The 23,625-nt window shown below is 38.2% G+C and overlaps 1 protein-coding gene and 1 pseudogene across 3 annotated transcripts in view; one reads left to right on the top strand and one right to left on the bottom strand.

Moving 5' to 3' along the window:
• The window catches only part of NDST3 (N-deacetylase and N-sulfotransferase 3), a 229,737-nt gene that overhangs the window by 152,367 nt on the left and 53,745 nt on the right, over positions 1-23,625 (top strand). The window lies entirely within an intron of this gene.
• LOC100988548 (peptidyl-prolyl cis-trans isomerase FKBP4-like) lies at positions 10,831-18,181 on the bottom strand (annotated as a pseudogene).

Consider the following 23,625-nt stretch of genomic DNA (forward strand, 5'->3'; position numbering starts at 1 on the left):
TTTGGGTTTGTTACTATATTTTCAGCAGTTTTAGGTATATTTAGTTAATATGAGTGTCCATTTATCTATAAGGCAATTTGAAACTCATTTAAGGGATTCAACAAATAAAATAAACCAAAATTTTAAACCAAAGGTATACCTAATAGGTGACTCAGGACAAAAATTAATAAGCCTTTTATGATTTAACCAAGGATTCACAAGTCATCTCTGCAGAGGTGCAAAAATGCAGCCCTCTCAAGGTCCAGAGCCACTTCCCAAAGACAGCCAAAAGAGAAAAAGATTCAGACAATGCTTTGAGAGCTGGCAATAGTAGGTATGCTAGCTACACATGGGGTTCAAGCCACATTTTTGTCTGGCCATATTTTGGGGGCCAGACCACTTTTCAGTTGGTTCATCATGGAAGCAGGCCCAATAAAATGCATGCCCTGACAGGCAGGAAGCCAAGCCAAGTTCTCGGGACACGAATTGAAACAAACAGAAAAACAAAAGCTGTTCATGGGAGGGAAGGATTAGTAACAAATTGGTACCCCAAGACCAAAAGCCACAATTCAAACATTTTTCGTATAGTGACTCAAACCAATAATACTATGGAAAGTTCAATTCCAGAGACTAAGACAGCAAAGACTTTCATTGCCACAGGTAGTAATGACAGTATTTATGTAAATGGTATCTCCAGTCTCCCACAAAAAATCTAGGATGCCTCCAGTCACAAATACAGTAATCTGTGACAACAGGCAAACGATACTGGGATGGGAGTTTCCCTTTACTAACCAAGCAATGAGGACAAGGACTTCTTATAAGACAAACTCCCCTGAGAATTGAAATGATCAAAGGAAACCTCTGGGTTCTAGGCCATCCAGCTGGCTGCCTGACACAAGCCAACACTTTGCACTTTCCTAAAATGGAACAGAGAGAATGTCTTCAATGGTCACAAAGCCAAGATCTCAGGATATAAAACAAAAGAGAATCTCAGGATATAAGACAAAAGGAGAATCTCATCCAGTTTTTGACTCAGTTACCTACAGCAAAGTTAGTTTAACTAAACAGAAGTCTGGTAAGAACTACGAACCCACCAGCCTGTCAGGCCAGTTTGAGCAACAACCTTAGAAAGCCTATGCCTGTGCTCCTTGCCCTGTGATTCTGCTGTTTATGATAAACAATACAAAAGACACACAACAGAAAACAAGGCAGCATCTCTGCAAGGGAAGGGATCAGAAAATAAGACTACTCATACCAAACAAACAAACAAACAATCACTAGATTCACTATACCCAGCAACTCGTACATACGGATGATTTTCTCCTGCTAACCTGAATTTTGGAAAGAAGAGATGAGAAAATTTTACCTTCTATTCTCCACCAGACGACACTACAGGCAGAGATCCAGAAGGGCTGTCCTTGGAAAACAATGTTTACCATTTCTTTGCTGGCTTTTCATCTGTTGTTCCAGAATCTCATCTGCAGGCTCTGGAGCAAGTCAAGTGTCCCAGCTGCCCCACATTGGGCACCAGAACTATAGGAATAATTGACTAAATCACTGGGCACATGATTGAGCTCGGTTTCCAGCCCTTCTCTTCTTTCTCATCCTTCTGAGGATTCAAGGATACTGGTGATATCATTTGATTCAAAGCTCCACCAGTCTAATCAAATGGTCGGTCTTTCTGGCAGGGCCTATCCCCATCCCAAATCATTTCATTAGTATAAGCTATCTAGGGCCCCACCATGAATCATCTCACTAGTATAAGCTATCTGGACCCACCATGAATAACAAAGAACTCCTATCATTTGGGAAATTTCAGAGAACTAGTTTTCCTCTCAAGAACTAGAGACAAACACTAATCAAATTCTCCATTACACAACAATCTTCAAGTGGATGAATGACCAAACGTTTTTTACCACCTCCCTTGCAAGACAAGTGGTTCAGGATCTCACTCTGGAATTTAGGATAATTGCTATTGTCTTCTGGCCTCGGATGAAAATTCAGTCTAAAACATATTTACATATGTTGCATATTTACATCCTCTTAATCGTAAATTGGCTAAGCCTGCATGACTGCAGAAGGGCCAGCAGATCTGTGGCTTCTATGTGCGTCAGGCTGGGAAAAGGGCACCTTGACTAAGTTTGGAAACCCAGAAATCTTGGCTGTAGCCTGCACAGATGTACCACAGGGGCACTCACTCAAATGCAAAGTCCTACCACTTACTCACGGTGCTAGAAGGGTGGCTCAGGCCACCCCTCACTCACAGAACTCCTGTTCCAATTTTAGTTTTACAGAGTCTCACTTCTCTCTCCTCTTCTTACCTAGCAAAATAATGTCAAAAAACTAGATGTAAGGAGAATGCAGTTGACAAAACAGTTTAAAGAATCATTTCGTTGCACATGGCACTGAAGAACAAAATGAAATCATTTCTTTAAAAAGTATTCATTCTCTGCCATGGTTAATCTTACGTGTCAGTTTGGTAAGGCCATGGTACTCAGATATTTGTTCAAATATTATTCTAGGTGTTTCTATGCAGGTATTTCTTTAGATGAGATAACATTTAAATCAGTAGCCTATGAGTAAAGCAGATTACCCTCCATAATGTGGGTGGGCCTCATCCAAATACTTAAAAGCCTTAATAGAAAAAGACTGACCTCCCCAGAAGAGGAAATTCTCCCAGCAGATTGTGCTTGGACTCAAACTGCAACTCTTCTCTGTGTCTCCAGCCCTGCAAATCTGGGGCTTACCAAGTCTCTATAGTCACAAGCCAATTCCTCAAAATAAATCTCTGTCTGTCTGTCTCTCATTTTCTGTCTGTCTCCCTTTGTCTCTCTCTCTCTCTCTACACACACACACACACACACACACACACACACACACATTCTCTGTCTCTGTTGGTTCTGTTTCTCTAGAGAACCCTAAGACATTTTTAATATTGTATAACAATATGCAATATTAAGTATACATAATTTATTAGTAGAAATGTGCTTTCATTCTATGCATCGAAGGAATACTCTGTACTATGTACTTACTTGCTGTAAGCATGTTTGTGGTCTGCATTTTCACATGTGCCCTCTGACTATGAAAGCTGCATAATTACAAACTATCTCCAGGCCTTTCCATTTTCCATGAAGTGGCTTTTTCTTTATTACTTACCTTTTATTTCTGCATTCCTACTCAACTGGCAAATAAATTGAGGCACAAATGAATAAGACTTTCTACTTTAATTTAAGGATAATAAATATGAGTCACTAAATTTTTGTACAACATATCCTATTAGTTTCTTATATTTCGTTAAGAGACACCAATGCTAAAGAGACACGTAACAGGGAATAGCTGTTTAATAACATCAAAGAATGTTAAAATATAATTGAAATATGATGGGTACATATGCTACTGTATATTTTTTAAATGTCTATTGAATTTCAAAGAAATATTTGATATATGTTACCATTAATTATTTAATATGGAAGAAAGCATTTTACTTCATGTTGTGTGTATATACAAACTAAACACATTTTTAATTGTCTATGCATTTAAATTATTTATGAACATAAGGGAAGCTTACCAAATTTAGTTCACTTTAACAGGAAATCAAATGCACTGGTGTAATAAAATTTGTGATGATAAATGCTTGTAAATTAAAGCCAATAAGTATAAGATAAAGTGGTAATCTAATAATATGTATATTATACATTTATTATAAATTATATATATTAATTTTATAACATACATATGATATATGTAGATATCATTAAAAGAAAAACCTTAGACAAATTAAATTTAACAGTTTAATTGAGCAAAGAACAATTTGCAAATCAGGCAGCCTCTTGAGCCAGGGTACATTCAGAGAGATTCCAGTGCAGCCACATGGTTGAAGATTTATGGACAGAAAAAGGAAAGTGATGTACAGAACATGGAAGTGGGGTACAGAAACAGCCAGATTGGTTGGTTACAGTTCAGCATTTGCCTAATTTGGACATGGCTTGAATAGTTGGCTACCTTTCATTGGCCAAAACTCAGTGATTGACACAAGAATGGGTTTATTTATTTACATCTCCATTTAGGTTATAGTTCACTATGTATAGAGAACCCTTTAGGCTGCACTTAAAGTATGTAAGGAGACATATGCTTTATGCTAAACTTAACAATTCCCCTCTAAAATTAAGAGGATGACCAAAACTTTAGTCATTGATGTCACTATTACCATCATAATTTTACTTATTTGGTCTTGAAACCCAGTGGGAAAACAGTGGGTTTTGTAAAGTAGAAACAAGCACTTCAGGTTATTTTTTGGGTAACGGTCAGAGGAGAGGGTACCTCCTTGTTTTGGAATCTTCTGCTTACAGGAGAAAAACAAAATCTGGTCTGTTTTAGGACCTATCTACTTCCTTAAAGTTTCAGTTTGATTGTGTCATATTTAGCATGAGTGACTCCATTTTAGTTTGGTCTGGTCTGCTGGGGCCTACTGTACAAACTCAGTCTAAAACAATGGCTCCCATAATTTTCTTTAAAAAAATTCCTCCATTTTGATTAACTTCTCTGTATTAGTCAGAGTTCTCTAGAGGGACAGAACTAATAAGATAGATGCATATAAAAAGGGAAGTTTATTAAGCAGTATTAATGCACACGATCACAAGGTCTCACAATAGGCCGTCTGCAAGCCAAGGAGCAAGGAAGCCAGTTTGAGTCCCAAAGCTGAAGGACTTGGAGTCTAATGTTCGAGGACAGGAGGCATCCAGCACAGAAAAAAATGTAGGCTGAGAGGCTAAGCCAGTCTGATCTCTCCACGTTCTTCTGCTTGCTTTTATTCTGATCACATTGGCAGCTGATTAGATTGTGCCCACTCAGATTAAAGTGGGTCTGCCTTTCCCAGCCCACTGACTTAAATGTTAATCTCCTTTGGCAACACCTTCACAGACACACCCAGGATCAATACTTTGCATCCTTCAATCCAGTCAAGTTGACACTCAGTATTAACCATCACATTCTCACTTAGGTAACGGTGTGACAAAACTTAGGGCCTTAGTGCCACTTCAGTTACCATCATTTTGGGTTTCTAGTTTCAGCACATCATTCATAAGTCATCATGTCCTCATGGTCACACATTTCTTTAAGCTTTTGTCATTACAGTTTAGGAGAGACCATTTGACATTCTGGAGATGGCTGCATGCAAACATTCAAAACTTTTTAAAGAAAACAGCACATGAGGGAGACTACTATTATGACCATGAGGAGGATAATACCAAGAGTTTGGAGTGTGGTTTTTAGCCAGGGTCCCCATGAACCAATCCAACTACAATTAAATAGATCAAAGAATTAGCTAGACAAAGAGTCTACTCATTTCAACCAGGTAGCCTGTTCATTAATCCCCTAGAAATGAATCTCTATAATACCCAATGTATTTCTTCACGTACAACTAGAAGTACCAGCAACTATACAGATACTTCTGTTTAGCCAGCAAGTAATCTAGAGCAATTCAATTATTTAGCATAACTTTCACAAGAGAATTTTAAGTCTGTTGTGTAGCCAGAGCTTTTGCAGTAGAATCTGCTACAGAGCCTATCATGAGGGATAAATTTCTAATCATTGCCTCATTTACTCCCAACCACAGAAAGAGCGATCTAACAAATGATATCCATCCAGAAGAGAGAAGATCTCCTGTAAAGGTTTTCTTTAATCCATGATGTACCTTAAGAGGAGTGGACCAATGTTCTGTTTTTGATTGACTATGAAGGAACAAGGCTAACATTTGTTGTTCGTATTGGTCCTTCATCTTTCATCTCTCAAGGCATAAGGTTGTCCATGTGGAAGTTTGGCTGCGAAATCTTCCACAAATAAAAGTATACCCAAAGAGTGCACACAAGAGACCCCCTTTTTAGCTCTATTGTTGTTAGAGACATAAGCAAGAAAAAATGAGAGATAAGAGTCTCATAACAGCAGACAATTCTTGATCCATGATCTTGGGAAAAAGCCATCCACATCAGTGATGCCATCTTCTTGGGGAGAAACCTCCCTGGTTAGCTTTACCTTAAGAGTTCCAATGGGCATACATTTCCAAGACTGTGGAACGACCCTTCTCAGTTGTGAGATTATGAAGCCAAGACTCAAGTTCCCAAAGTTTTGCTGCAGTGTGGATGGCAAGAGCAATCTTTCTCTGATGTTGCTCCCAGAAGACCCAGTCTTCATATTCTAGATTATTAAGGGGTTGATTGTCCTCAGTCAGTGGACCATAAAAAGCTTTCTTTAACTGGTGAAAATACACTTTGGCCTAATGAGCTACTGTTATAACATCAGCCCTCTTGCCTAGGAAAGCTTTTATACAACCAGAAAACATACATTGAAAATGAAAATTGAATGAAATCCCTCTATAAATGTTTAAATGGCCCATCAGGTAACAGAAATGTACCTGAAGTTTAGATTATCTTCCTAGGAATATGGGTTTAACAAACCAAACATTGATCATAAACTATTTAAGCAATTTAGGACAGTTACACCACCTATAAATATCATTAATATATATTTATTATATATTATTAATATATAATATATTAATTATTTATATATTAATTTGGATTCCTTTATCATTTCCATGATGAATCATGGATTGTACAGCTTTTAATAATGAAAACTTTAAAGACTCAGAAAAGACAAAGCAGCCATCTAAGTTCTCCCTGAGTCCACATTTAACATTGGACTTATGTCCTCTTAAATCCAGTTGTTTCTCCGATTTAGGTGCAGAGCACTGATAACTAATAGGCTATCGCAGATAATTTGACTTGCACCATGGAGTTCATTCAAATTGCATATTTAAACAGTAGTGGCTGATTTAGCATGAAAATCTGAGAAAGTATTTTCTTGATATTCAATTAATTTTTGTCTTGCTTGGGTTAGCAGTTTTAAAAACCAGTCAGTTTCTCATTAGATTTCTGGGAATTCTTATCCAGGCTTCATAATATGATCCAAAAGTTATCACAAACCTATATCCAAGAGTGCTTACCAGGGTGCTTTGAATCCTTTCATGAACCTCCTTAAAAACACAGTACCCTAAGATTCTATGTGCTTGTGAAGTTTTCAAAAACTGCATCAGAATTAAGCAATTAACTGTAGAAATGACTTTAAATGGTCATAGTTAAAGACAATTGACAAGGAAATTTGGTTATTTCTTTGACCTATAAAATAACTTCACATAATAACCATAACTGTGTAGCATATACTGAGATATATTAGAATTTTAGAAATCTGATATAATTTTAGAACATATATTAATAATATATTCATTAAAATATAACTTTTTTTTGAGATAAGTCTCACTCTGTTACCCAGACTAGAGTGCAGTGCCACAATCTTGGCTCACTGCAACCTCTGCATCCCAGGCTCAAGTGACCCTCCCACCCCAGCTTCCCAAGTAGCTGGGACCACAGGTACACGCCAGCATGCCTGGCTAAGTTTTTGTATTTTTAGTAGAGATGGGGTTTGCCCATGTTGCCCAGGCTGGTCTTGAACTCCTGAGCTCAGGTGCTCTGCCTGTCTCAGCCTCTCGAAGTGCTGGGATTACAGGCATGAGCCACAGCATCCAGCCAATAACTTGAAGAAAGTTAAACATTTCTTATTTGTCACTGCTTCCCATGTAATTCAACATGTCAAATAATCCTATTTATGTCTTTTTTGGATGTTTCAGGAGCCCTCTGTAGCATCCCAAAACTGAAGGTCAAAAAACACAATACTGAAGCTGAAATTTGATTTGGGGAAGCCTGTCAAATATGTCAAAGGTTTAAAATACTTAACACAAATATGATTACAAGTAACCATAAAATAATAGTCATTTATTTAGCCAATGTAATAATTAAAAGATTTTTTTAAAACCAAAACCTTTACTCTTTGATAGAGGAGACTCAGTTTTCCAACCAAACGACCTAAGAAAGATAGCATGAGACAGAATGTCTCTCCTCTCTTCTATTTTTTATAGTTTACTCAAAGGCGAACAAAGATATTTTACTGTCATTTATTAATACTCCATTGAAATTTTCCTCAAAAGAGAAAACCAAATTTTATTTTTAGATTACTGTATTATCAATGCTAACACTAATTGTAATAAAACTTATAACTAAATCTATGAAATTTGTCATCTTTCGACCACACAAGATTTCCATAGGTCTTTTATGTTTTACATTTTTCCCCAACTTCCTAGGTTTATGTAATTTTGCCTATTTTTTAGTCCTTCAATTTGAAATGTTTAAATAACTTCAAACTAGATAAAAAAATTTTTAAATACACATTTTATGTCTTTATTACTTTCCTCATCAAAAGCATATCTTGCTTTTGTTTATACATTCTGTATACAGAATTGTTTTCATATCTAGTAGTAGTAATATAATTATATATAAACTCTAATTTAACTATTAGAACCCTAATTTATAGTGAAAACTCTGAAAGTAATTTTGAACTGTTTTATATCAGTATTTACAAATAAAAACAATTTTATAATTTTTTTCAAAAGATGGTTCAAGTTATTGTTTTTTAACAGACCTAAATATATTTAGCTTTTCTGTACAATATAAAAAAAGTCAAGGTATATAGAATTAAACTCATGTTTAATAAGTAATATTTCAGTTTTTAACTTACAAATGATTCAGATATTTTATGTCTATGTATTAATTAATTTAGCATAGTATGACTTTAAGATTTGAAATGACTGAAATAAATTTTGAAACTATGACACAGGTACCTTCCCTAATGTCTTCCCCAGTCATCTTGGGTCCCAAGTAGCCATGTGGCATCCAGGAGGACTATGAAGGGTAGGGCCTGTCTGAGTCCTGAATTTGCATACCAGGTATAGAGGTCAGGACAGAAGACAGAGCTGTGAAGACTACACCTGGAGAATCTAACCACTCCCGAAATAACCAGGAGGCAAAGCTGGGGCAGGGAAGAAAGGGCCATATTGGGTTTGACTTTGCTGCATAGTTGCTGGTCTAGGCACTGAAAACATGTCTCCAGACCTCACCATGGCCACCCATGCAGACCCCCAAACCCAGAGGCTCTGAACCAAAACATAAGCTCCACAGTCAAATCAAGCAAGTATCAAATTATATTCAATTGTATTTTGAATTCATTCCTATTTTACCAAGAATTTTAAAACAAGTTTTATTTATCAAATATTATCACATACGCATAATACATATAGACCTACAAACACACAGACAGAAGCAGATTTTATACCTTTCTTAAAGGATTCTCATTTGCCAGTTTTTAAAGAGTTTTTCTTTTCCCCATTCAGCCTATCAATCTTCCAATTACCTATTTTGTCACCCTAAGCCATTGTTAACTAGGCAACAAATTTGCATTTCTAAAGGGAAAACTCTTCTCTTAGGTGAAGCAAGAAAATTTCTATTTCAAAAGCACAGAGCTAACACTTTAGGCCTAAATACAGTACCATTTGCTCAAACCAAGGGGAAAGTGGTGTAAGTAAAAGTTAAGTTAGATAAGACGGCCAGAAAAGCACCTTAAACAGATATATGACTTGTGCAAATTAAAACAATGGGAAGAGTTTCTAATGCACATAGGCAGACATCTTACAAATGGAGATTTCCTTTATAGGTGTTAATTTCTTTTACAAAAGGGTTTCAGGAAAGCCAGTTAAATTCCAGAAAGGTGTATTCCAGTTTGATAGGTGGTGATCTTTTAAACTTAGCTATTGTTTCTTAGCTAAAATTACTGAGTTCAGGATGGAGTCCATTAAGGAATAGAGCAAAGAAAGCATTCTCTAGGCCTGGACTCAGCATGGATGGGTCTGAAAAAGCAAGGCTACTTTTCCCAAGGGCCTACTTAATTTTTGTGGGTATACAGTAGGTGTATATGGGGTACATGAGATGTATTGAAACAGGAATGCAATGTGTAATAATTACATAATGGAAAATGGGAATTGCATCCCCTCAAGCATTTGTGTAAAAAACAATTCAATTATGCTCTTTTAGTAATTTAAAAACATACAATTAAAATATTATTGACTATTGTCACCTTGCTGTACTATCAAATACTAGGTCTTATTCATTAATTCTAAATATTTTTTGTACACATTAACCATCCCCACCACCCCGCAGAACCCCCTAATACTCTCCCCAGGCTCTGGTAACCATCCTTCTACTCTTTATCTGCATGGGTTCAATTGCTTTGAGTTTTAGATACCACAACTAAGTGAGAACATATGATGTTTGTCATTCTGTGCCTGGCTTATTTCACAAAAAATAATGACCTCCAGTTCTATCCATGCTGTTAAAAATGACTGAATCTCAATCTTTTTTATGGCTGAATAGTACACCATTGTGTATAACTCCCACATTTTCTTTATCCATTCATCTGTTGATGGACACTTGGGTTGCCTCCAAATCTTGGCTATTGTGGACAGTGCTGCCACAAACACAGCAGTCCAGATATCTCTTTGTTATACTGATTATCTTTCTCTGGGTATATACTCAGCAGTAGGATTGCTGAATCATACGGTAAGACTATTTTAAGTTTTCTGAGGAATCTCCAAACTGTTCTCCACAGTAGTTGTACTAATTTACATTCCCACCAATAATGTATGAGGGTTCTCTTTTCTCCAATTCCTCACCAGCATTTATTATTGACTGTCTTTTGGATATAAGCCATTTTAACTAGGGTCAGATAATATCTCACTGTAGTTTTGATTTGCACTTCTCTGATGATCAATGATGTTGAGCACCTTTTCATATGCCTATTTGCTGTTTCTATACCTTCCTTTGAGAAATGTCTTTTCAAATCCTTTGCACATTTTTTATCAAATTATTATATTTTTTCCTACAGTGCTGTTTGAGCTACTTATACATTCTGCTTATTAATCCCTTGTCAGATGGGGAGTTTACAAATATTTTCTCCCATTCTGTGGGTAGTCTCTTCACTTTGTTGATTGTTTCCTTCACTGTGCAGAAGCTTTTTAGCTTGATGTGATCCCATTTGTCTATTTTTGGTTGGTTGCCTGTGCTTGTGGGGTATTACTCAAGAAATTTTGCCCAGATCAATGTCTTAGAGAGTTCCCCAATGTTTTCTTGTAGTAGTTTCATAGTTTGAGGTCTCAGGTTTAAGTCTTTAATCCATTTTGATTTGATTTTTTTATGTGGCGAGAGATAGGCATCTAGTTTCATTCTTCTGCATATGGATATCCAGTTTTTCCAGCACTATTTATTGAAGAGATTGTCTTTTCCCCAGTGTATGTTCTTGACACCTTTGTCAAAAATGAGTTTACTGTAGGTGTATGAATTTGTTTCTGGGTTCTCTATTCTGTTTCATTGATGTATTTGTCTGTTTTAATGCCAACAACATGCTGTTTTGGTTACTACAGATCTGTAGTATAATTTGTTTTTTGTGGGGTTTTTTTTATTTGTTTCTATTGTTTCCACTTTATTGCTCTAGCATGGAACTTCAGGCAAGCCTGGACCTTCATCAACATGCAAAGAAGAGGCTGAGGGGGTTTGGGGACACAACCTGGCTGAGAGGGAAAACTGACAGGGCAAATACCAGAACGGGGGACAGGGGGTGGTCACCATGACACCAGGAGACAGCATCAGCCATGCCATCTGGGGTGAGGAAGGGAACAGAGAAGAAATGGTGTTTCTTCCCATGTCCCTAACACCCACATGGAGGCCACATTTGGAAATGGACTGGGAGAGGGAAAGGATGAGGAAAACAGCTGCCCAGGAGTCTCCTTCTCCACCCTGGGTTCATATCAGACCCCATCCCTACCACTTGCCTCTTCTACCCCTGGAAAATGGACCTAACAAACAGAAGGAGCAAAATAAATTAACACTCTAATGAGCATGTATGGATGGACATATGTTCATGTGCAATGGGGGAAGGGAAGAGGGGGTGACACCACCTAAAATGATTCCCCACCTCAATCTCCCAGCCTACTCCTTTCCCCCTTCCCCCTAAAGCCACTATCCAACCAGATAGAAAAATAAAGGTCTAATTCACTCAAAATTCTTCAGTTTTTACAAAACTAACAGGGCAGAGTAGGGAGACGGGGGGCAGGCAGCCACAGGAGTAGGGCTGGTGGAGAGGGGCTATGCTTCTGTCTCCACTTGAGACTGGCTCTCTGTGGTGTTGCTCTTCTGCTCCTCCATCTCTGTGTCAGTGGGATTGTCTCCTGAGGAAGCCTCTGCCTTGGCCTTGTTCTCTTCCTCAGCCAGCCTCTCAAACGTGTTGGCGTAGAGCGTCTTCTCCCAGGCAAGCTGCCTGCAGATCTGCTGCTGGCACACAGCCAGCTGGGCCTTGGCGGCTTCGTTGTTGGGGTAGAGCTGCAAGACCTTCTGGAAGTCAGCCTGTGCCAGTTCAAAGTCATTCACAGCAAGGTGGGCCTCTCCAACGTGTTGGCATAGAGCGTCTTCTCCCAGGCAAGCTGCCTGCAGATCTGCTGCTGGCACACAGCCAGCTGGGCCTTGGCGGCTTCGTTGTTGGGGTAGAGCTGCAAGACCTTCTGGAAGTCAGCCTGTGCCAGTTCAAAGTCATTCACAGCCAGGTGGGCCTCTCCCCAATGGAAGAGGCCCTTCTCGTTGTTGCTGCCCAGTTCCAGGGCCTTGTTACAGCTTTCAGTGGCAGCAGAGAAGGCCTGTAGTTTCAGATGACACATGACCAGGTTGAGGTAAGAGGCCAGTTGAAGGGCCTGTGCCTTCTGTGTTTCCTCATTGGAAAAACTAGACTCATATTCTACCCAGGACACAATCCTCTTATATTATAGTAAAGCTTGCTTGTATTTGCCTTCCTTGAAGTACACAGTGTCCCACTCTTTCACTGTGGTGCTCTGCTCCAGCTTCTCTTCTGAATTCATCTCCCAAGACTCCTTGGTCTTTTCAAAACTCTTGAGGTGTAATTCATATTTCAGCTAGGCATTTGGTGGGATTTGGAACTTTTCCTTCCCAACACTGCCAAAAGCATAGCTGGGTTTGAGGTACACAATGGAATGTTCTCCTTTCTACATACACTGAATGGCCCTCTCCAGACCATAAGGCAGATCCAGATTCTCCTGATGTTCAAAGAGCTAGTCCTTGTAGCACCCTTCCAGTGCAATCTCCATGATAGCACCCTCATTGGGCCTGGGATAGCCTTCACCGCAAGTCTGTAATTCTGTAGATGATTCCGCCATCTTCTTCTTCCGTCAGATCTTCTCCCTTAAACTCAAACAACTCCACCTCAAACACGAGTGTGGCATTGGGGAGATCTTTGGAGGATTGCCTGCTGCACCGAAGGCATATTCTGGTTTGCAGGTGATATGGCACACCTCCCCTGCCTTCATGGCTGCTATGGCAATGTCCCAAGCCTTGTTGACCTCCCCTTTTCCCAGGTCAAAGGAGAATTTGTCCTTGTGATCCAGACTGGGGTCAAAGTTTGTGCCATCTAGCAGCCAGCCAGTGTAGTGGACAAAGATTCAGTCCCCAATCATGGTCATCTCTGTACCTGTGCCCTCTCTCGATGACCTTCAGCATGCCTTCCTCCTGTTTGGGCTAATGTCCACTCCCTCCATGGGCAGAGGCGCCGACTGTGTCCCATTCTCGGTCTCCTTCATCTCCTCAACTGTCATCTCCACGCAGCACACCCTTTCTGGGAGCTGGCACCGGCACCAGCATACTCTGAGCCAAAGGCAGGGGCGCTACCTTCAGGGTGTGCAGGAGGCCAGGTGCTGTGGTGCTGACTGCGGACCACATGGAGGCTGGAGCACCTCTGCCCGTCTGTAGTATGATTTGAAGTCAGGTAATGTGATTCTCTCCAGTTTTGTTCTTTTTGCTCAGGATAGCTTTGACTATTCTGGATCTTTTGTTGTACCATGTAAATTTTAGGATAGTTTTTTATTATTAATATTTCTGTGAAGAATGTCATTGGTATTTTGAAAGGGACTGCAATGAATATGTAGATTGCTTTGGGTGATATTGGCATTTTAACAAAATTGATTCTTCCCATCCATGAACATGGAATGTATTTCTCTTTTTTGGTGTCCTCTTCAATCTCTTTTATCAGTGTTTTATAGTTTTCATTGTAGAGATCATTTCTTTGGTTAAATCCTAGGTGATATGGTTTGGCTGTGTCCCTACCCAAATCTCACCTTGAATTGTAATAGTCTCTCCACTTGTCAAGGGTGGGGCCAGGTGGAGATAATTGTATAATGGGGGCAGTTCCCCCATACTGTTCTCATGGTAGTGAATAAGTCTCATGGGATCTAATAGTTTTATAAATGGGAGTTCTCCTGTACAAGCTCTCTTGCCTGCCACCATGTAAGACATGCCTTTGCTTCTTCTTTGCCTTCTGCCATGATTGTGAGGCCTTCCCAGCCTTGTGGAACTGTAAGTCCATTAAACCTTTTTCCTTTATAATTTACCCAGTCTGGGGTATGACTTTATTAGCTGCATGAGAACAGACTAATATGCTACATATCTAATTTTATTTGTGGCTATTATAATTAGGATTACTTTCCTGATTTCTTTTTCACACTGTTCACTATTAGCATATACAAATGCTACTGATTTTTGTATGTTGGTTTTGTATCCTGCAACTTTACAAAATTTATCAGTTCTAATAGGTTTTTGGTGGCGTCTTTGGGTTTTCCCAAATATAAGATACCATCTGCAAACAAGGATAACGTGACTTCTTCCTTTCCAGTTGGATGCCCTTTATTTCTTCCTCTTGTCTGATTGCTGTAGCTAGGACTTCTAGTACTATGTTGAATAACAGTGGTGAAAGTGGGCATCCTTGTCATGATCCAGATGGGAGAGGGAAGGTTTTCAGGTTTTCCCCATTCAGAATGGTTTTAGCTATGGGTCTGTCACATATGGTTTTAATTATGTTAATGTATGTTCCTTGTATACGCAGTTTTTTGAGGGTTTTTCATGAAGGGATGTTGAATTGTATCAAATGCTTTTTTAACATCTACTGACATGATCATACGGGTTTGTCCATCATTCTATTGATATGATGTATCACATTGATTGATTTGTGTATGTTGAAACATCCTTGCAAGCCAGAGATAAATCCCACTTGGTCATGATGAATGACCTTTTTTACCATATTAGTGAATTTGGTTTGCTAATACCTTGTTGAGGCCTTTTGCATCAAGATTCATCAGAGATACTGGCCTGTAGTTTTCTTTTTTTGATGTGTCTATGTCTGGTTTTGGTATCAGAGTAATACTGGCTTCATAGTATGTGCTGGGAAGTATTCTCTCCTCCTCTATTTTTTCAGAATTGTTTCAGTAGGATTGCTATTAGTTCTTTTTTAAATGTTTAGCATAATTCAGTATTGAAGTCATTGGGTCCTGGGCTTTTATTTACAGGGAGATTTTTAATTACAACTTCAATCATGTTACTTGTTATTGGTCTGTTCAAGTTTTGGATTTCTTCATGGTTCAATCTTGGTAGGTTGTATGCATCTAGGAATTTGCCCATTTCTTCTAGATTTTCCAATTTTTTGGCATACAGTTGCTCACAGTAGCCAGAAATTATCATATGAATTTCTGCATTATCAGTTATAATATCTCCTTTTTCATCTCTGATTTTACATATTTGGATCTTCTTTTTTTTTCTTAGGCAAGCTAAAAGTTTCTCAATTTTCTTTATCTTTAAAAAAACTTTTCGATTCATTGATCTTTTGTATTGTCTTCTTCATTTCAATTTGATTTATTTCTGCTCTGATCTTTATTATTCCTTTTCTTCTACTAATTTTGGATTTGGTTTGCTCTTGCTTTTCTACTTCTTTGAGGTGCATCATTAGGTTGTTTATTTGAAGTTTTTTTTTTTTTTAATGTAGGCACTTATAGCTATAAGCTTCCCTATTAGTACTGCTTTTGCTGTATTCCATACAACAAAATGGTATGTTGTGTTTCCATTATCATTTTTTCCAAGAAAATTTTCAATTTCCGTGTTAATTTCTTCATTTACCCACTGGTTGTTCAGGGGCATATTGTTTACTTTCCATGTGTTTGTATAGTTTTCAAAATTCCTCTTGTTATTGATTTCTAGTTTTATTCCATTGTGGTCAGAGAATGTGCTTGATATGATTAACATTTTTTTGAATGTTTTAAGACTTGTTTTGTGACCTAACATATGATCTGTCCTTCAGAATAATCTATATGCTGGGGAAAAGAATGTGTATTCTGCAGTCTTTGAAGGAAATGTTCTGTAACTATCTATTAGATCCATTTGGTCTATAGTGTAGATTAAGTCTGATGTTTCTTTGTTGATTTTCTGTCTAGAAGATTGATGCAGTGTTGAAAGTGGGATGTTGAAATCTCCAGCTATTATTATATTGGGGTCTACTTCTCTCTTTAGCTCTAATAATATTTTCTTTATACATCTACATGCTCCAGGATTCAGTGCATATATATTTAAAATCGTTATATCCTCTTGCTGAATTGAACCCCTTATCATTATATAGTGACCTTCTTTGTCTATTCTTACAGTTTTTGTCTTGAAATCTATTTTGTCTGATATGAATATAGCTGCTTCTGCTCTTTTTTGGTTTCCATGGACTTGGAATATCTTTTTCCATCCCTTTATTTTCCATGTGTGTTTTATAGGTGAAGTCTGTTTCTTGTGGGCAACAGATCATTGGGTCTCAGTTTTTGGGGGGTTTTTTTGGTGTGTTTTGTTTTGTTTTTTGGTTTTTTTTTGGTTTTTGGTTTTTTTTTTTTTTTGAGATGGAGTCTCACTCTGTCACCAGGCTGGAGTACGGTGGCACGATCTCGGCTTGCTGCAACCTCCGCCTCCTGGATTCAAGCGATTCTCCTGCCTCAGCCTCCTGAGTAGCTGAGACTACAGACACGCACCACCACGCCCAGCTAATTTTTGTATTTTTAGTAGAGACAGGGTTTCACCATGTTGGCCAGGATGGTCTTGATCTCTTGACCAAGTGATATGCCCACCTCAGCCTCCCAAAGTGCTGGGATTACAGGCGTGAGCCACCACACCTGGCCTCATTGTTTTTTTATTCCTTCAGCTACTCTGTGTCCTTTGAAGAACTGTGTCCATTTACATTCAATTTATAGATAAGTAAGGACTTACCCCTGCCATTTTGTGATTTGTTTTCTGGCTGTTTTGTGGTCTTCTCTTCCTTCTTTCTTTCCTTCATGTCTTTCTTTTTGCGAAGGTAATTTTCATTGGTGATATGATTTAGTTAGTTGCTTTTTATTTTTTGTGTCTCCATTGTATGTTTTTTGATTTGAGGGTATCATGAAGCTTGCAAATACTACATTATAACCCATTATTTTAAGCTGATAATAACACTGTTTGCATAAACAAACTAACAAAAAGAAAATTTACAAAGACTTCCTGCATTAACTTTGTGCCCCTGCTTTAAGTTTTTGTTACTATTTATATCTTATTGTAATATGTCTTGAAAAGTTGTTGTAGTTACTATGTTTGATTGGTAAGTCATTTAGTCTTTCTCCTTAAATAACAGTAGTTTACACACCACATTTACGGTGCTATAATATTCTGTTTTTCTGCAGACTATTACTAGTGTATTTTGTACCTTCAGGTGATTATTTATTGCTCATTAATGTCCTTTTCTTTCTTATTAAAGTACTCCCTTTAGCATTTCTTGTAAAAAAAAGTCTGATGTTGATGAAATCCCTCAACTTTTTTTTGTCTAGGAAAGTCTTTATTTTTTCTTCATTCTTGAAGGATATTTTCACCAGATATACTATTCTAGCATAAAAGTTCTCTTCCCTTCAGCACTTTAAATATTTCATTCCACTCTCTCTTGGCCTGTAAGGTTTCCACTGAAAAGGCTGCCACTAGATGTGTTGGAGCTCCATTATTTGTTTCTTTTCTCTTGCTGCTTTTTGGAACCTTTTTTTATCCTTGACCTTTGCAAGTTGAATTACCAGATGCCTTGAGTTAGTCTTCTTTGCATGAAATCTGCTTGGTGTTCTGTAACCTTCTTGTACTTGGATACTGATATCTTTCTCTAGGTTTAGGAAGCTCTCTGTTATTATCCCTTTGAATAAAGTTTCTATGCATATCTCTTTCTCTACATACTCTTTAAAGCCAATAACTCTTAGATTTGCCCTTTTGAGGCTATTTTCTAGATCCTGTAGGCATGCTTCATGGTTTTTTATTCTTTTTGCTTTTGTCTCCTCTGACTGTATTTTCAAATAGCCTGTTTTCAAGCTTGCTGATTCTTTTTTCTGCTTGATCAACTCTGCTATTGAACAAGTCTGATGATTTCTTCAGCATGCCAGCTGCATTTTTCAACTCCAGAATTTCTGCCTGATCCTTTTTAATTATTTTAATCTCTTTGTCAAATTCATCTGATAGAATCCTGAATTTCTTCTCTGTGTTATCTTGAATTTCTTTGGGTTTCCTCAAACAGCTATTTTGAGTTCTCTGTCTGAAAGGTCACATATCCCTGTTTCTCCAGGCTTGGTTTCTGGTGCCTTATTTAGTTTATTCATTGAAGTCATGTTTTCCTGGATTGTCTGGATACTTGTAGGTGTTCATTTGTGTCTGGCCATTGAAGAGTTAGGTATTTATTGTAGTCTTTGCAGTCTGGGCTCTTTATACCCATTCTTCCTGGGAAGGCTTTCCAGATATTCATAAGGACTTGGGTGTTATGATCTAAGCTATATCTGCTTTAGAGAGGACCCCCAAGACCAGTAACACTATGATTCTTGCAGACTCATAGAGGTACTGCCTTGATAGTCTTGGACAAGATCCAGAAGAATTATCTGGATTACTGGAGACTCTGGTTCTCTTCCTTTACTTTGTCCCAGTCTCTCTCTGTGCTGAGCCACCTGGATCTAGAGGTGGAATGACACAAGCACCCCTGTAGCCATCACCCCTAGAACTGTGCTGGGTCAGACCTGAAACCAGCAGAGCACTGGGTCTTGCCCAAGCCCTGCTGTAACCACTCTTTGGCTACCAGCTATGTTCATTCAAGGCCCTGAAGATCTGCAATTAGCTGGTGACAGAGCCAGCCAGGCCTATGTTCTTCCCTTGAGGGTGATGAGTTTCTCCAAGCCCAAGCTCCAGGAGGGTCCAGAGGTGCCATTCAGGAGCCAGAAACTAGAGTCAAAAATCTTAGAAGTCTACCTGGTGTTCTGTTGTACTGTGGCTAAGCTGGCACTCAAACCACAAGACGCAGCGCTTCCCATGCTTCCCTCCCCTTTCCAAATGCAGCGAGCCTCACCCCATGGCCACGGCCACCTCAGGCCCACAGGGAGTACTGCCAGACTACCACCATGTTCCCTTTAGGCTCAAGGGCTCTTCAGTCAGCTTGTGGTGAATGCTGCCTGGCCTGGGACTCACCCTTTAGAGCAGTGAGGTCCCTTCTGGCCTAAGGCAAGTCCAGAAATGCCATCTAAAAACCAAGTCCTGAAATCAGGTACCGTGAGAGCCTACTTGGTTTTCTACCCAGCTGTAGGGCCTACCTTATATAAACTTTTTATCCAGGATAGCTTTCTTTTTTGTCTTTGGGGCAGTATTGTAACTAAGCAAAAAGATAAGCGGATTTAATTTTTCTTATTAGTCATTTAAGATTTTTATTTGCCTTTTATAAGGAGTCTTTAATTTAAAATACTGAAATACTTTAGAAGCTTCTGCATATCAGTAGGCATCCATAGATGAGAGTAATTTGGAAAGCTTCATTTTCTTTTCTTTTTTTTTAATTTCAACTTTTATTTTAAATACAGGGTACATGTACAGATTTGTTACATAGGAATATTGTATGATGCTGAAGTTTGGAGTACAGGTTCCCTCACCCTGGTAGTAAGCATAATATAGTACTCAATAGGTAGTTTTTCAACCCACCCACTCCCAAGCTCGAGTAGTCCACAGTGTCTATTGTTCTAATATTTATGTCCATGTGTTCTCAATGCTTAGCTCCCAATTAGAAGGAAGAACATGCAGTTTTGAATTTTCTGTTTCTGCATTAATTTGCTGAGGATTATAGCCTCCAGCTCCATCCATGTTGCTGCAAAGGCCATGATTTCATTTTTTTATAACTGTGTACTATTCCGTGGTGTGTATATACAGCATTTTCTTTATTCAATCCACCACTGATGGGCAGCTAGGTTGATCCCATGTCTTTGCTACTGTGAATAGTGCAACAATGAACAGAAAAGTGCATGTGTCTTTTTGGTAGAATGATTTATTTTCTTTTGGGTGTAAACCTAGTAATGGTATGGCTGAGATGAATGGTAGCCCTGTTTTAGGTTCTTTGAGAAATCTCCAGATTGCTTTCCACAGTGGCTAAACTAATTTAAATTCCCACTAACAATGTATAAGTGTCCACTTTTCTCCACATCTTCACCAGCATCTGTTGTTTTTTGGATTTTTAGTAACAGCCATTCTGACTGGTGTGAGATTTTATCTCACTGTCAGTTTGATTTGCATTTCTCTGATGATTAGTGATGCTGAGCATTTTTTCATGTTTGTTAGTGACTTGTATGTCGTCTTTTGAGAAGTATGTGTTCATGTCCTTTGCCCATTTTTTAATGAAGTTATTTGGTGTTTTGCCTGTTGATTTGTTCAAGCTCCCTATAGATTCTGGATACTAGGCCATTGTTGGATGCATAGTTTGCAGATATCGTCTCTCATTCTGCAGGTTGTCTGTTTGCTTTGTTCATAGTTTCTTTTGTTGTGCAGAAGCTTTTTAGTTTAATTAGATCCTTTTTGTCTTTTTGTTGTTGTTGTTGCAATGGCTTTTCATACTTAGCCAAAAATTCTTTACCAAGGCTGACTTTGAGATAAGTATTTCCTAGGTTGTCTTCCAGGATCTTTACAGTTTGAGGACCTTCATTGAAATCTTTAATCCATTTTGAGTTAATTTTTGTATATGGTGAAAGGTAGGGGTCTGGTTTCATTCTTCTGCATACGGCTAACTAGTTATCTCAGCAACATTTATTGAATGGGAAGTGCTTTCCCCATGGCTTGTTTTTGTCAGCCTTGTTGAAGATCAGATTGTGGTAGGTGTGCATCTTTATTTCTGAGTTTTCTATTCTCTTCCATTTGTCTTTGTCTGTTTCTGTACCAGTACTAAGTTGTTTTGGTTACTGTAGCCTTATAGTAGTAGTGTAGCCTTATATAGTGTAGCCTTGAAGTTGGGTAATGTGATACCTCTGGCTTCATTCTTTTGCTTAGGATAGCTTTGGCTATTGGGGCTCTTTTTCAGTTCCATATTTATTTTAGAATCATTTGTTCTGTGAAAAATGGCTTTGGTAGTTTGATAGGAATAGTGTTGAATCTTTAACTTGCTTTGGACAGTATGGCCATTTTTACGAAACTGATTCTTCCAATTCATCGGCATGGAATGTTTCCCCATTTATGTCATCTCTGATCTCCTTCTGCAATGTTTTGTAGTTCTCTTTGTAGAGATCTTTCGCCTCCTTGGCTACCTGTATTCCTAGATATTTCATTTTCTTTTGGCTATTGTAAATGGGATTATGTTATTGATTTCACTCTCAGCCTGGACTTTGTTGGCATATAGAAAATGCTACTGATTTTTATACAATGATTTTGTAACCTGAAACTTTACTAAAGGTGTTTATCTATTCTAGGAGACTATTGGCAAAGTCTTTAGGATTTTCTAGGTATAGAATTATGTTATCAGCAAACAGGAAGAGTTTGACTTCCTTTCCTATTTGGATGCCTTTTATTTCTTTCTCTTGCCTGATTGTTCCAGCTATGACTTCCAGTACTGTGTTGAACATGAGTGGTAAGAGTGTGCATCTTGGTTCTGTTCCAGTTCTCAAAGGGAATGCTTCAAGCTATTGTCCACTTAGTATGATGTTGGCTGTGGGTTTGTCATAGATGGCTCTTATTATTTTGAAGTATGTTCCTTCATTGCCTAGTCTGTTGAGGGTTTTTAACATGAAGGGATGTTGGATTTCATCAAAAGCTTTTTCTGCATCTATTGAGAAGATAATTTCATTTTTGCTTTTGATTCTGCTTATGTAGTGAATCACATTTATTCATTTGCATATGTTGAACCAGCCTTGCCTTCCAGGAATAAAGCTTACTTGATCATGTTTTACTAACTTTTCAATATGCTGCTGGATTTGATTTTCTAGTATTTTGTTGAGGATTTTCATGTCTATATTCATGAGAGATATTGATCTAAAGTTTCCTTTTTTAATTGTGTCTCTGCCAGATTTGGGTACCAGGCTGATGCTGGCTTCATAGAATATATTAGAAAGGAACCCCTCCTCTTTGATTTTTTGAATAATTTCAGTAGGATTGGTATCAGTTCTTTGTATGTCTGGTAGAATTCAGCTGTGAATCCATCTGAGCCAGGGCTTTTTTTGGTTAGTAGGTTCTTAATTACTGATTCAATTTCAGAAGTCGATAGTGGTCTATTCAGGTTTTCAATCTCTTCCTGATTCAGTCTTGGAAGATTGTGTCCTTCCAGGAATTTACCCACTTCCTCTAGATTTTCTAATTTGTGTGCATAGGGTTGTGAGCCCTCATTTTCAACTGCACTTCTTCAAGTGCAGTGTTGTTTCTTTGGAATGTTCCATTGTAATTTTAAATTACCTTTAGTAAGATTTTGCTATTTCTAAAAGTGTTTGCTGTTTCCAGAACCTAATACTTACACATGTAAGTGTGGGCATAATCAGAAGATACATTACTCAGTTCTTAAGAAAATAAGGATCCCATTTTTATCTTGAATCTTAGCTTTAATTCTCAGATCCTCTTAATCAACTTAGCCAATAATTTTTTCCTACCTCAGCACACAAGAAAAACAAAGGAGGTAGAACACAAAAATCCCTATAAATTTCCAAAACCAAAGTTTGCATCCCCTGAAATATTGCCATTTTCTACTGGTTTCTGTCTGAACCATTCAGACATAAGAGGCCTGTAACTAGATCCAAGCCAGTTAATTATCAGATTCTGGACCCAATTCAGTTTTTTTGTGACTTCCAAACCTAGTTTCAATCAGAAATTTGCTCAAACAAACTCAGAAAGCTCAAAACACAAATATGTGGAGCTTTGAATTCTGAGAAAGAACTTACCATCATCCCCAGTTGCTGTGAAAGAGCAATGGAAACAATGGGCCCTGCAGGTACCTCGCTTGGTCACTTGATGCTCCTGGGGGTCACTGGAAGCTCTAATTCGGATCCCACTTCTGACACCATCTGTTTAAAAAAATAAAAAAGCCTTAGACAAATTAAACTTCACAGAGTTTAACTGAGCAAAGAATGATCTGTGAATCTGGCATCTGGCAGCCTCCTTAGCCAGAGTAAGCTCAGAGAGACTCCAGTGCAGCCACGTGGTGGAAGATTTACGGTCACAAAAAGGAAAGTGACATACAGAAAATGGAAGTGAGGTACACAAACAGCCAGATTGGTTACAGCTCAACATTTGCCTTATTTGAACATGTTTTGAACAGTTGGCTGCCTCTGACTGGCCAAAACTTGGTGACTGGCACAAGAGTAGGTTACTGTCTACTTAAACTTCCATTGAGGTTACTGTTCACTATGTACAGAGAAATCTTTATGCCAAACTTAAAGTATGTAAGGAAGCAACTTTAGGATAAACTTGATTTAACAATATTACATGTGAATATGTGTATATACACGTGTCTTTGTGAATATAAATATAAATCTAACTATATATATTCTCTAAGATATTGGCACTTCTAATA

Source organism: Pan paniscus, chromosome 3 (assembly GCF_029289425.2).
Source record: "Pan paniscus chromosome 3, NHGRI_mPanPan1-v2.0_pri, whole genome shotgun sequence".
NCBI classification, from domain to species: Eukaryota; Metazoa; Chordata; class Mammalia; order Primates; family Hominidae; genus Pan; species Pan paniscus.